We start from the raw sequence: 15987 nt of genomic DNA, 5'->3' as shown, positions 1-15987 counted from the left end.
CCTGCCCCATCCCTTCCTCCCTCTTTCCACCATCAGTTCTGTCTCCTGTGATATCCCCCCACCTTCTCTTTGCTACAGAGAGAAAATACATAAACCGCTCCAGAGTGGAGCCATCATCAAGAAAGGGGGTATGAGTTTGGGAGGAAGAGTAACTTATACTTGTGTAGGCCACATATATCTCATTCGATAAGGTGGTATTTGTATTTGGACACTGCAAAAATTAATCAGACATATTCCAAGTCTATGTTTGGAGTCTTTATAGCCCCCAAATGGACCAAAGACTTATTCTATTGAATTTGGGAACTCTCATTTTGTAGACTTGAGCTGAATACAATTTTATCCTTGGGCATCAAAGACGAGGGTTAAATAATTGATTTTCTCTTTCCTGGGAGGGTTTTTGTTTTGTTTTGTTTTGTTTGTTTTTGGTTATGTTTATTTTAGACATTTTATTTTTGGTCACTAGGTGGCTCTGAATTTCCACTGGAAAATAAGTCATTAGAAAACTCACGAAAATATGCAATTTTCACTGAATAATTTTAAAATACTTCTTTAAAAATTTTTTGACTTGAGAACATTGATCAAAAATTTTAAAACCCCGTAAACTCCAAATAGCAATATATTAGTTCATCTCCCCTATCTATTGCTTTCAGAATATATTATTTATAGCTTTATATGAAATTTATGGCTACTGCATTGGTTATAGGGGCAATTTTTAAATGACTCATAAACTATGATCCAAATAATGTTACAGATCTTCCTCAACACCCTTATAATCCAATCGTGAACTGAAAATATCATAAGGCGAAAAGGCATTCAATACACCTAATCTACTGAACATCATAGCTTAGCCTAGCCTACCTTAAATGTGCTCAGAACACTTACATTAGCCTAGGGTTGGGCAAAATCATCTAACACAAAGCTTATTTTATAATTAAGTGTTGACGATCTCATGTAATTTATTGACTATTCTACTACTTAATGAAAAACAGAATGGTTTTTTAGGTGCAGAATGGTTTTAAGTGTATCAGTTTTTACTCTCATGGCTGTCTGGGAGCTATGGCTCGCTGCCACTGCCTAGCATCACTAGACAGTATCATACCACATATCATTAGGTTGGGAAAATATCAGAATTCGAAGTATGACGTCTACTGAATGCATATTGCTTTCACACCCATAAAGTGGAAAAGTTGTAAGTAGAACCATGGTAAGTTGAGGACCATCTGTGTGGTCAAACAACTGGGCCTATCATATTTTTAAAAAGACTTCAAAATATTGTCATATGACTTTAATTGCTTGAAATCTTTCCTAAGCATACATTAACAGCCTCTGGAAGGTCTAGAACAAATTCCTTAATCATTTTTAAGGTTGATAACTTTAAACAAAAAGAATTACTGGAAGAAGGACCTTTTAGCCAGTTTGGAAGTTGCCATACTGGCGTTGTAATTTACGGTACCATGTTCCACTTCACCCATAAAAAAGTGCTGCATCTGAGTCCTGTAAGGATTTAATGTGTTTCCAGATCTTTAATGACAGCACTCTCTATTATCTCACTGCAAAGTATGTTAATATAGGAAGAAGTCATCCAAAGCCATCTCTGTATAACCTAACAATAAAGGAGGCGAGAGTGGTGGGTGGAGAAACATAGGGAGAGAGAGTGACTCTGACTGGGAATAATCTAGACGTTGTCTGCTTGGCTTGAGCTTTCTGGAGGAGACCCACCTTTAAAATTCACTTTCTAATGCCAGTTTGCCCGGTTGTCCGGCATCAGTCCACAGATTCCACAAATGTTCATCTCTTAACAAACTCAGAGAGATACTGTGAGATATTTGTGATAATTTTACTCCCAGCCTCTGCCCATCCCTTTCCGAACTCTCCAAGTTTTCCCCATTTCTTTTACGTGTTCAAAATGCAGGCCATGAAGAATGACTGGTTGTGCATCCTTTACTCCTGATTCTTGTATGTAGGTATAGGTCCATAGCAACTGAAGACAGTATCAGACTGAGCTGCAAAGCAAGGCCCTTCATGAGCTTGGTTACTGACATGTGAAGAGTCTAAATGGATACACTTGTTTTCCAGCAATTTGTCAATCTTGCTCCAAACTACATAGGGTGCTTTTAGTTGCATTCAAGGTAAATCTCAGACAGCGTAATCTTCAAGTGAAAGCAGCAGACATTGGACATTCACTTTCTGATTTACAATTTTTTTAAACTGGTAAAACAGCTTCTATCCCTCACCACTGCATCTCTGCTCCAGCCCCAGTGAATGCTTGTCATTTCTGAAACACCTTCTGCTGTCGCATACCTGTGCTCCCTCCACCCAGTACACCATGACTCCGTCCTCCACCTGACAAACTACTCTTCTTTCAAGGTTTATCTCAAGAGATGAGAAGACTGAAGTCTTCTGTCAGGGGCAGTATTATAGCTTAATGATAAAGAGCCCAGACACTGGAGTTAAGGCTACCTGGGTTTGAAGTCCAGTTAAGTCACTTATCTGTTATGAGATCTTGAGCAAATTACTTAATTTCAGTTTTCTCATCTATTAAATGGGATAATGAGTACCAGCCTCACAGAGTTACCTCATAGAGTGAGCTTTCAAACGAGTTACCTGAAAAGGACTTAGGGTAGCGCCTGTTGTACTGTAGGCTGTGTAGGTATTGGTAAGTTATGTAGGAAGTGTAGTATGCTAAGTGAGCTATAACTTATGGGTTAGCTGTTCTTTTGGAAGTGCTCGCCCCAAGTCTGAATTAGACGTGGCTCCTTTCTACTCTCTCAGAGGAAGCACAATCATAACTCTTGGCACATCAACCAGAAGTTGACACTTTACTTGCCCAGTTCCTCCAATGGACTGTGCTGAGACAAAAATAATGAACGGGTGAGGTTTCATATTCCCCAGCCCCCATCCCCAGTTGAGCATTTGGGTATTGTCTATTAGCTTCCCTACTCCCCAGCTCTCTCTGAAGAGTGAGGGACTGAAAGCCACATGGGTGAACACCAGAGAAGAGTGGATGGAGAGGATGGGATGAACTGGGAGGGCTGGAATGGAAAAAGAGAGTGGTAACTGGGAAGATGGGGCAAGACCAGGGGATGGGACAGTGTGGGGAAGAGGAAGACTTCTTCTGTGCCTAGGTAATGAGAGGTGTCCATGAGTCGAGGAATAGAGCAAAGGAAATGCCAATTAATTGCCATGGGCTATGCACTTAGAGCACACTACACCATTTGTGAGATACTAGCAAAGATGGGAATTCCTCTTCAAACGATGCTTCACTAGGAGGACACCTCTAGAGCTGACCTGTGGATCTCAACTTTGTTAGATTTATAAGATTACATGTTACACAAGCATAGGGGCAATGTCCTCATTCATTAATATATTCATTTATTCATTAGAATATTAGGTATATTATATGTTATATACAGAACAAATATTTATGAACAATTTCTGTGGGTCAGGCACTGTTCTAGGCACTGGTGATAAGGTAGCCAGCAAGACAGACCATATCACTGCTCTCATGGAGTTGTGTTTTAGTGCATGAAGTCAAATAATAAGTAAATAAATAAACAAATTCTAACAGTGATTAAGTGCCAAGTAGAATACAGCATAGTGTGATGACAGAGAGCATGACAAAGGGAAAAGGGAGGTCTAAACTGAGAAATCTGGGAAGTGATAAGGTTATATTTGAGTTGACATTCTTGAATGATAAGAAATGGCCAGCTCCTTCAAATTCTGAGGTCAGAGTATTCCAGATAGAAGAAATAGCACGTGCAAAGGGCCTGGGATCAACTCAGTGGATTAGAAAACAGAGGGGAGGTTGGCGTGACTGCAGCCAAGTGCCAAAGGGGGTGCATCAGAGTGTCAGGAAGGACTAGATGATGTAGAGCTTTGTGGGTCATGGGAATAAGCTTGGATTTTATTCAAAGGGCAATGGGAAGCTGCTAGAGGTTTAAAGTTGGCGGGGGGGAGTCCAACTTAAAATTTTTGTTTATATTTGAGTTTTATACAAATTACTCTGGTCATTATATAGAGATTGGACAGCAAAAGGGTAGGAATAGGGAGACCAGTTAGATTATTGCAATGGTCAAGGTAAGAGGTGGTGACTGGGACTTTCTTTGGACTGAACAAGTCATTTGCTTGGTTTCCTTGAGATCCCTCTCCCTCCACCGGCATGTAAACTACTTGCCCTCAGGGATTTTTGTCTGTTTCATTCACTACTATATCCCCAGTATCTAGAATAGAATTTGGTATATAGAAGACACTTGCTAAATGTTGCTGAATGAATTCACAAAGAGGGACAAGAATGGTGCAGGGCAGAGTTAAAGAAAAAAATCAGAAGTTCTGTTTAGGACATGTTAAATGTGAGATACTTATTAGACATTTAAATGGAGATGTCAAATAGGCAAGTTAGAGGCATAAGTTTTGAGTTGTTCAGGAGCAGATGTACATTTGGGGATCACTGACATAATGATCACCTAGGGTGGGCGTGCAGTTACAGAAAAGTCGATGAGCTGGAAACGAGCTGGGAGCTCCAACACTTAAAAGTTAAACTGAAGAGGAGAAGGTAGCAAAAGAGATAGAGAAGGAGCTTTTAAAAGGTGGGAGGAATGAGGAACAAAATTATGTCTTATAAGCTAAGATAAAATGGTTGTCATGAAGCAGGTCAACTGGTTTGAATGCTGCTAAGAGGCCAAGAAACATATGAACAGGTAAATTGCTCTTAAATTTTTTTTTTAACATTTCATATCTAGCTTCATTTATTTATTTATTTTTAACATCTTTATTGGAGTATAATTGCTTTACAATGGTGTGTTAGTTTCCGCTTTATAACAAAGTAAATCAGCTATACATACATATATATCCTCATATCTCCACCCTCTTGCATCTCCCCCCCCCACCCTCCCTATCCCACCCCTCTAGGTGGACACAAAGCACGGAGCTGATCTCCCTGTGCTATGCAGCTGCTTCCCACTAGCTATCTATTTTACATTTGGTAGTGTATATATGTCAGTGCCACTCTCTCACTTAATCCCAGCTTACCCTTCCCCCTCCACATGTCCTCAAGTACATTCTCTACGTCTGCATCTTTACTCCTGTCCTGCCCCTAGGTTCTTCAGAACCTTTTTTTTTTCCCTTAGATTCCATATATATGTGTTAGCATATGGTATTTATTTTTCTCTTTCTGACTTACTTCGCTCTGTATGACAGTCTCTAGGTCCATCGACCTCACTACAAATAACTCACTTTCGTTTTTTTTTTTTATGGCTGAGTAACATTGCATGGTATATATGTGCCACATCTTCTTTATCCATTTATCTGTCGATGGACACTTAGTTTACTTCCATGTCCGGGCTATAGTAAATACAGCTGCAGTGAACATTGTGGTACATGACTCTTTTTGAATTATGGTTTTCTCAGGGTATATGCCCAGTAGTGGGATTGCTGGGTCATATGATAGTTCTATTTTTAGTTTCTTAAGGAATCTGCATACTGTTCTCCATAGTGGCTGGATCAATTTACATTCCCACCAACGGTGCAAGAGGGTTCCCTTTTCTCCACACCCTCTCCAACATTTACTGTTTGCATATTTTTTGATGATGGCCATTCTGACTGGTGTGAGGTGATACCTCATTGTAGTTTTGATTTGCATTTCTCTAATGATCAGTGATGCTGAGCATTCTTTCATGTGTTTGTTGGCAATCTGTATATCTTCTTTAGAGAAATGTCTATTTAGGTCTTCTGCCCATTTTTGGATTGGGTTGTTTGTTTTTTGATATTGAGCTGCATGAGCTGCTTGTAAATTTTGGAGATTAATCCTTTGTCAGTTGCTTCATTTGCAAATGTTTTCTCCCATTCTGATGGTTGTCTTTTCATCTTGTTCAGGGTTTCCTTTGCTGTGCAAAAGCTTTTAAGTTTCATTAGGTCCCATTTGTTTATTTTTGTTTTTATTTCCATTTCTCTAGAAGGTGGGTCAAAAAGGATCTTGCTGTGACATGTCACAGAGGGTTCTGCCTATGTTTTCCTCTAAAAGTTTTATAGTGTCTGGCCTTACATTTAGGTCTTTAATCCATTTTGAGTTTATTTTTGTGTATGGTGTTAGGGAGTGTCCTAACTTCATTCTTTTACATGTAGCTGTCCAGTTTTCCCAGCACCACTTACTGAAGAGTTTGTCTTTTCTCCATTGTATATTCTTGCCTCCATTATCAAAGATAAGGTGACCATATGTGCGTGGGTTTATCTCTGGGCCTTCTATCTTGTTCCATTGGTCTATAATTCTGTTTTTGTGCCATTACAATACTGTCTTGATTACTGTAGCTTTGTGGTATAGTCTGAAGTCCAGGAGCCTGATTCCTCCAGCTCCGTTATTCTTTCTCAAGATTGCTTTGGCTATTCGGGGTCTTTTGTGTTTCCATACAAATTGTGAAATTTTTTGTTCTATATCTATGAAAAATGCCATAGGTAGTTTGATAGGGATTTCATTGAATCTGTAGATTGCTTTGGGTAGTACAGTCATTTTCACAATGTTGATTGCTTTGGGTAGTATAGTCATTTTCACAATGTTGATTCTTCCAATCAAATAACATGGTATATCTCTCCATCTGTTTGTATCACCTTTAATTTCTTTCATCAGTGTCTTATAGTTCTCTGCACACAGGTCTTTTGTCTCCTTAGGTAGGTTTATTCCTGGGTATTTTATTCTTTTTGTTGCAGTGGAAAATGGGAGTGTTTCTTAATTTCTCTTTCAAACTTTTAGTCATTAGTGTATAGGAATGCAAGAGATTTCTGTGCATTAATTTTGTATCCTGCTACTTTACCAAATTCATTGATTAGCTCTAGTAGTTTTCTGGTAGCATCTTTAGGATTCTCTATGTATAGTATCATGTCACCTGCAAACAGTGACAGCTTTACTTCTTCTTTTCTGATTTGGATTCCTTTTATTTCTTTTTCTTCTATGATTGCTGTGGCCAAAACTTCCAAAACTATGTTGAATAATAGTGGTGAGAGTGGACAACCTTGTCTTGTTCCTGATCTCAGAGGAAATGGTTTCAGTTTTTCACCATTGAGAACCTTGTTGCCTGTGGGTTTCTCATACATGGCCTTTATAATGTTGAGATAAGTTCCCTCTATGCCTACTTTCTGAAGGATTTTTATCATAAATCGGTGTTGCATTTTGTCAAAAGCTTTTTCTGCATCTATTGAGAAGATCATATGTTTTGTCACCTTCAGTTTGTTAATATGCTTTATCACATTGATTTGCATATATTGAAGAATCCTTGCATTCCTGGAATAAACCCCACTTGATCATGGTGTATGATCCTTTTAATGTGCTGTTGGATTCTGTTTGCTAGTATTTTGTTGAGGATCTTTGCATCTATGTTCATCAGTGATATTGGCCTGTAGTTTTCTTTCTTTGTGACATCTTTGTCTGGTTTTGGTATCAGGGGGATGGTGGCCTCATAGAATGAGTTTGGGAGTGTTCCTCCCTCTGCTATATTTTGGGAGAGTTTGAGAAGGATGGGTGTTAGCTCTTCTCTAAATGTTTGATAGAATTCGCCTGTGAAGCCATCTGGTCCTCGGCTTTTGTTTGTTGGAAGATTTTTAATCACAGTATCAATTTCAGTGCTTGTGATTGGTCTGTTTTTATTTTCTATTTCTTCCTGGTTCAGTCGTGGAAGGTTGTGCTTTTGTAAGAATTTGTCCATTTCTTCCAGGTTGTCCATTGTATTGGCATAGAGTTGCTTGTAGTCATCTCTCATGGTCCTTTGTATTTCTGCAGTGTCAGTTGTTACGTCTCCTTTTTCATTTCTGATTCTATTGATTTGAGTCTTCTCCCTTTTTTCCTTGATGAGTCTGGCTAATGGTTTATCAATTTTGTTTATCTTCTCAAAGAACCAGCTTTTTAGTTTTACTGATCTTTGCTACTGTTTCCTTCATTTCTTTTCATTTATTTCTGATCTGATCTTTATGATTTCTTTCCTTCTGCTAACTTTGGGGGTTTTTTGGTTCTTCTTTCTCTAATTGCTTTAGGTTAAGGTTAGGGTCGTTTATTTGAGATTTTTCTTGTTTCTTGAGGTACGATTGTATTGCTATAAACTTCCCTCTTAGAACTGCTTTTGCTGCATCCCATAGGTTTTGGGTCATCGTGTTTTCATTGTCATGTGTTTCTAGGTATTATTTGATTTCCTCTTTGATTTCTTCAGTGATGTCTTGGTTATTTAGTAGTGTATTGTTTAGCCTCCATGGTTTGTATATTTTACAGATTTTTTTCCTGTAACTGATATCTAGTCTCAAAGCGCTGTGGTTGGAAAAGATACTTGATATGATTTCAATTTTCTTAAATTTGCCAAGGCTTGATTTGTGACCCAAGATATGATCTATCCTGGAGAATCTTCCATGAGCACTTGAGAAGAATGTGTATTGTGTTGTTTTTGGATGGAATGTCCTATAAATATCAATTAACTCCATCTTATTTAATGTATCATTTAAAGCTTGTGTTTCCTTATTTATTTTCATTTTGGATGATCTGTCCATTGGTGAAAGTGGGATGTTAAAGTCCCCTACTATGATTGTGTTACTATCGATTTCCCGTTTTACGGCTGTTAGCATTTGTCTTATGTATTGAGATGCGCCTATGTTGGGTGTATAAATATTCACAATTGTTATATCTTCTTCTTGGATTGATCCCTTGATCGTTATGTAGTGTCCTTCTTTGTCTCTTGTAATAGTATTTATTTTAAAGTCTGTTTTGTCTGATATGAGAATTGCTACTCCAGCTTTCTTTTGATTTCCATTTCCATGGAATATCTTTTTCCATCCCCTCACTTTCAGTCTGTATGTGTCCCTAGGTCTGAAGTGGGTCTCTTGTAGACAGCATATATATGGGTCTTGTTTTGTATCCATTCAGCCAGTGTATGTCTTTTGATTGGAGCATTTAATCCATTTGCATTTAAGGTAATTATCGATATGTATGTTCCTATTACCATTTTCTTAATTGTTTTGGGTTTGTTATTGTAAGTCTTTTCCTTCTCCTGTGTTTCCTGCCTAGAGAAGTTCCTTTAGCATGTGTTGTAAAGCTGGTTTGGTGGTGCTGAACTCTCTCAGCTTTTGCTTGTCTGTAAAGGTTTTAATTTCTCCATCGAATCTGAATGAGATCCTTGCTGGGTAGAGTAATCTTGGTTGTAGGGTTTTCCCTTTCATCACTTTAAATATGTCCTGCCACTCCCTTCTGGCTTGTAGAGTTTCTGCTGAAAGATCGGCTGTTAACCTTATGGGGATTCCCTCGTATGTTAGTTGTTGCTTTTATCTTGCTGCTTTTAATATTTTTTCTTTGTATTTAATTTTTGATAGTCTGATTAATATGTGTCTTGGCATGTTTCTCCTTGGATTTATCATATATGGGACCCTATGTGCTTCCTGGACTTGATTGATCATTTCCTTTCCCATATTAGGGAAGTTTTCAACTATAATCACTTCAAATATTTTCTCAGTCCCCTTCTTTTTCTCTTCTTCTTCTGGGACCCCTATACTTCGAATGTTGGTGCATTTAATGTTGTCCCAGAAGTCTCTAAGACTGTCCTCAATTCCCTTCATTCTTTTTTCCTTATTCTTCTCTACAGTAGTTATTTCCACTATTTTATCTTCCAGGTCATTTGTCCATTCTTCTGCCTCAGTTTTTCTGTTATTGATTCCTTCTAGAGAATTTTTAATTTCATTTGTTGTGCTGTTCATCGTTGTTTGTTTGCTCTTTAGTTCTTCTAGTTCTCCTTGTTAAACGTTTCCTGTATGTTCTCCATTCTATTTCCAAGATTTTGGATCATCTTTACTATCATTACTCTGAATTATTTTTCAGGTAGACCGCCTATTTCCTCTTCATTTGTTAGGTCTGGTGGGTTTTTATCTTGCTCCTTCATCTGCTGTGTTTCTCTGTCTTCTCATTTTGCTTAACGTACCGTGTTTGGGGTCTCCTTTTCATAGGTTGCAGGTTCGTAGTTCCCGTTGTTTTTGGTGTCTGCCCCCAGTGGCTAAGGTTGGTTCAGTGGGTTGTGTAGGCTTCCTGGTGGAGGGGACTGGTGCCTGTGTTCTGGTGTGTGAGGCTGGATCTTGTCTTTCTGGTGGACAGGACCGCATCCAGTGGTGTGTTTTGGAGTATCTGTGACCTTATTATGCTTTTAGGCAGCCTCTCTGCTAATGGGTGGGGTTGTGTTCCTGTCTTGCTAGTTGTTTGGCAGAGGGTGTCCAGCACTGTAGCTTGCTGGTTGTTGAGTGGAGCTGGGTCTTGGCGTTGAGATGGAGATCTCTGGGAGAGCTTTCGCCGTTTGATATTACATGGAGCTGGGAGGTCTCTGGTGGACCAATGTCCTGAACTCAGCTCTCCCACCTTAGAGGCACAGGTCTGACACCCGGCTGGAGCACCAAGACCTTGTCAGCCACACAGCCAGGTACGTGGGGAATTTTTTGGCTTTTGTGAAGTCTGAGGTCTTCTGCCAGCGTTCAGTAGGTGCTCTGCAGGAGGTGTTCCACATGTAGATGTATTTCTGGTGTATTTGTGGGCAGGAAGGTGGTCTCCACGTCTTACTCTTCCTCCATCTTGAAGGTCTCCTCCATCTAAATTTTTTTTCTTTTTTAACATCTTTATTGGAGTATAATTGCTTTACAATGGTGTGTTAGTTTCTGCTTTGTAACAAAGTGAATCAGTTATACATATACATATATCCTCATATCTCCTCCCTCTTGCGTCTCCCTCCCACCCTCCCTATCCCACCCCTCTAGGTGGTCACAAAGCACCGAGCTGATCTCCCTGTGCTATGCGGCTGCTTCCCACTAGCTAGCTATTTTACGTTTGGTAGTGTATATATGTCCATGCCACTCTCTCACTTTGTCCCAGCTTACCCTTCCCCCTCCCTGTATCCTCAAGTCCATTCTCTATGTCTGCGGCTTTATTCCTGTCCTGCCCAGGTTTTAGATAACTTTGACCACAGAGGTCTTAATAGAATGGCGGGATTATAAACCTGCCTGGAGTAGAATGAGTAAAGGAAGGGCATGAAGTGGAGAAAGGCACTATAAACAGCTCTCATATTTGCATTTCTAGCAATTAGCACATTGTTTGACTGGGTGGTTGCTCAATTTTTCTTGCGTAAATAAATGAATGAATAACCTATGCATGCATCAATCCGTCTATCCATCCCTGGGGTTTCAGACTTCAAATGTTGAAGGCACAGACTTATCTAGTGAGAAGACATTTGTATCAGGAATTAGGAGACAGAATCAGGTCTCCATCGTCACTGTCTAGATTTCTGAACTTGGTCAAACCAATATCTTTCTGTGCCTCAGTCTCCTTGTCTATAAAATGAAGACGTTAGACTAGATGGTCTCTAAGATCCAGCTTTAGAATCCTTGACCCAGGGCCTATTCTTCAGAAGTTTTAAATGTCAGAATAAATATACCAATGTAAGTACAGTGTCATTCTTAGATTTTACAAATTAGCTCTAAGCAGAGTTGAAACTTTCAGCGGATACCATATGTTCACTCTTCAGGCAAAGCCTATCTGTATGAGATTAATGCCAGCATTGAGTGGGTGGCTGTGTGCTTTGTGGGGTGAATATAGTACTAATGGTCACTGAGGGAAAAGGAGTCAACTCTCTCTTTCCTTGTGGATTCTTCCTTTTTTTGTCTTAAAGGATGCTCAATTTTCCTTTATTTAAAATAAAACATGTGTTATCAGATTCTGCATCTGAACCAGTTAACATTCTATTCTGCCAAATGAAGCTTCTTGGATAACTGGGTCATGTTCACAGACAATGCACCTTCCCACCATTTCTCTGGGGAATCTTGCTTCCATTCACGTGGCTTCAGCCCTGTGCACCTCTCTCATTTCATCCTGTAGTACTTCCCCCCACTCTCTGAGGGCCAAGCACGTTGGCCTTCTTGTTCTTGAATATGTCAACCTTGTTCCTGCTTTTGCATCTTTGGATTTGCCATTTTTCAGCCTCAGATGTTCTGTTCCTAGCTTTTCATCTGTTGGGCTCTTCTTATCACCACCTCTGTGAGGTCTTCCTCTAAAGTACTACCTAATCCAATCTAGAGTATTATCCTCCACCCCCGCCCTAACACTGTCACTGTCAGTTCACACACACACACACACACACACACACACAATTCAAAATTATCTTATTTTCCTTATTTATTACCGTCTACCTCCACCACCACCACACCTGCCTCACCCCCGCAAGGAGAAGGTAAGCTCCATGAAATCAGAGTCTCACCTATCTTGTTCATGCTTATATTCCCTAGTATCTAGGATGGTGTCTCACACATACCTAGTGATGGATAAATATTTGTTGAACAAATACATAAGCTCTCCCCTCTACTGAAACTATTGACTATAGTCACTGGTGGCCCACTCAAACAGAATGGCTTTTCTTCTTGTTTTCCATTGCTTAGTTGCCCTTGACCCTATTGATCTCCTCTTTTTAAAAAAACGATTTTCCAGAACCTTGGCTTCTATGACAGCATGACAACAGCCCTCTTGTTATTCTTCCCTTGCTTCCTTTGCTGACTTCTCTTCTTTCTTCTCTCCTAACGTGAAGACTCATCAGCTCTCTCTATATGTATTATACCCTCTCTCATGAGTATTTAAATGAATGCAGCCTTCCTAGCACAATTCTACCAGTGGTTTAAAAGCTCAGCTAATGGAAACAGACATTGGCTCCTGTATTCATTCAGGAGCCAATGTCCCATTTACCTCGCAGGTCTGCTGTTTGCTATTCTTATCTTCCCTGGCTTTCCAGTCCTCTTGGATCCACACTCAGGCTCCCAAAAGGACAAGGGGGGCTGGGGGTAGTGGTGAGTTGTACAGTCACATTTTTCCGACCTTCTGCATTCTTTCTTCCATGATTTGGAAATTGCTCTCCAGCTACATGCACCACAGTGGGTCAGAAGTTGTCCCATCTCCTTCCAGCCCCTCTAGTGCCACTTTGGCCAGCCCAGCACTGCTGCCTGAAAACGAGGATCACACAGGTATGGTTTTCTTCCCCAGAAAGCTGTTCACCCTCTAGACTAGAACTGGCATCTCTATCTCCAGATAGGGGCTCTATCCCCAGCCAGCATTTCTCATTTTCTCTCAGGTCTCTCATCTCTGCCTTATAAAGAAAGATGAAGTTGAAGTCATTTCATGACAGACTCACTTCAGAAAAAGAAACTTTAACTCACCTCGCCCTACTCTGACCACTTCCTTTGAATATCTTATCACCTAAGTAATTTGAATTTCCTTATGATTTAATCATAAATCATTGGACATTTATGTGGTGTGGGACTCTATGAATTTTATGCTACATCTTTTTTAAAAAAGAACATGTAGGGCTTCCCTGGTGGCGCAGTGGTTGAGAGTCCGCCTGCCGATGCAGGGGACACGGGTTCGTGCTCCTGTCCGGGAAGATCCCACATGCTGCGGAGCGGCTGGGCCCGTGAGCCATGGCTGCTGAGCCTGCGCGTCCGGAGCCTGTGCTCCACAACGGGAGAGGCCACAACAGTGAGAGGCCCACGTATCGCAAAAAATAATAGTAATAAAAAAAATAAAAAAGAACATGTAAATCTTTACTTTGAATAATTCCTACTACCAATAGCATTTTACTTTATCAACAATTTTGATTATAGAAATAATACATGCTTGTTTTAACAAGTCAAATCCTCCAAAGCTGTTAAATATGCATTATTTATCCAAGCATTCCATAAAGATTGCTTGGAGTCCTATTATGCGCTGGGCATTCTTTAGGAGTGAAACTATAGAAGTGAACCAAGTTCCAGCTCACAGGAGCTCGTGTGCTAGCAAGAGAGATACACAAACCAGAACAAGGTCACATGAGGATAAGTGCAATGAAGAAAAGTAAGATGGAGTCAGGGGTGAGGGATTTCTGGGTGGCAGAGTGGGAATGGCTATTTTAAACAGAATGTTCAAGGACGGTGTTCAGCTAACATTGAACAGAGTCCCAAATGGCTGTAAAATGTATACATGAAAAACAGTTTTTGGTAAATCACATTTAAAAAAATTTGCTAAATATTCATTCAGCACATTGATTTTTAGAAAATTCAGCGAGAACCAGAAAAGGGGAAAACCGAACCTAAATGTCATTCTGGCTGAAGGGTAGACCAGAGAATCTGCTAACGCATTCTGCCTTTATTTCCAAGCATTTCCCCAGGAAGAAGCCACCATACTCCTTGTACTGCCCACAAAGACCACAGACCACTCAGGTGCAGTTTGCAGATGGTATGCTGAGTGAGGAAGGAAAAGCCACTCCAGCTTACTCCATTAAATGGCAGCGCAAATGCTCACTTTATGATAAGGACAACATGAACAGCATGCCACTCAGTGGGTTCATTAAGATGCTTCCACTATATTGATGCCAGATACAAAGCCACATTGCAGCAAATTGGCCAGACAAGAAGCAAGAGAACAGAATACTTGGCCCCACACAAACTGCCTTTTAACCCACAAATACTTGAACTTCACTCTGGGCTTTAGACCAGGGAGTCAACGGGGAAAGGCCTCCAAAGACAAAGGAAAACCAAAGCAGCTTCTGCTCCCTGGCTGCTAAAGGAAAAGAGGTTTTGGTTTGTTGCTTGTTTTTAACCTATTCTAGAGCCAAAATGCAGTGCTTCTCCCTTGCAGACACCAGTGCCCACTACAGACAGAAGTTACAAAGTTGCCGTGACTTTTCATTATTGATAAGGAGAGGCTCTCTGAGAGATGGATTCTTCAGTTCAATATTCACAATCATTTTGTCAAAAATATTTATTTAGTTGTTTAAAAAACTTACTATAGTCATTTTGGGCCACTTCAACCACAGCAAGACATAATTTGAGCCTAACTAATCACTTGTTATAGTTCATACACATGTCTTGAAATTCTGGGAACTATCTGTCTCCAAGCTCTAGCAAAACCAAAGACAGCCTCTGTTATTTTGCAGAAGTCTTCTTCCCCAGGGAAGGCTAATTGCAACTTTTGACAATGTAAATTATTGATAGGCAGCCACACACATGTATTTCAAAAACTAAGTGGCCTTCAACAGATGAATGGATAAAGATGTGAGATACACACACACACACACACACACACACACACACACACACACACACTGGAATATTACTCAGCCATAAAAAGGATGAAATAATGCCATTTGCAGCAACATGAATGGACCTAGAGATTATCATACTAAGTGAAGTAAGTCAGAGAAAGAAAAATATGATATGATATCATTTATATGTGGAATCTAAAAAAAAGATACAAATGAACTTATTTACAAAACAGAAATAGACTCGCAGACATAGAAAACAAAATTATGGTGACCAAAAGAGAAAGAGAGGGAAGGGATAAATTAGAAGTTTGGGATTAACAGATACACATTACTATACATAAAATAGATAAACAACAAGGGCCTACTGTACAGCACAGAGAACTATATTCAATATCTTGTTATAACCTGTAATGGAAAAGAATCTGAAAAAAAAAAATATATATATATGTTCTTATATATCTTCTTATATATACACACACATATATACATATATGTCTAACTGAATCACTTTGCTGTACACCTGAAACTAACACAACATTGTAAATCAATTATACTCCAATTACAAAACAAAAACAAACAAACAAAAACCAAGTGGTCTAACAAAAGGTGAGAAGCACAACCAGGTCACTTTTCGCTCTTTTCTGTGAACTGGAAAAGTTCATATTTGCTCCAAAACCTTCCCATCTGGGAAAAGGAACAATTTATATTAAGAAATAAAAAACAAATCAAAGCAAATAAACTATACGATTTCTTACACTGGAATTTGTTACCTAAGATTCCACCACTTCTCCTACTTTCTATTACTTTATATGCACTTATTTTCCCCAACTTATTTTTACTTTACCAAAGTGGACTTTGCTGTCACCATTGGAATTCATCCAGCTCAAGGAAAAACTTGGAATCAGTATACGCACTGGTTGAGCAGGAA

The 15987-nt window shown here is 39.5% G+C and overlaps 1 protein-coding gene across 1 annotated transcript in view; it reads right to left on the bottom strand.

Moving 5' to 3' along the window:
- Positions 1-15987, bottom strand: part of PRUNE2 (prune homolog 2 with BCH domain) — a 212514-nt gene that overhangs the window by 126082 nt on the left and 70445 nt on the right. The gene's annotated exons all lie outside the window — the stretch shown is intronic.

Source organism: Lipotes vexillifer, unplaced genomic scaffold, assembly GCF_000442215.2.
Source record: "Lipotes vexillifer unplaced genomic scaffold, Lipotes_vexillifer_v1.1 scaffold204, whole genome shotgun sequence".
NCBI lineage: Eukaryota > Metazoa > Chordata > Mammalia > Artiodactyla > Lipotidae > Lipotes > Lipotes vexillifer.
The sequence above is the reverse complement of the archived record's forward strand: the minus strand, read 5'-3'. Positions and strand labels throughout refer to the sequence as shown.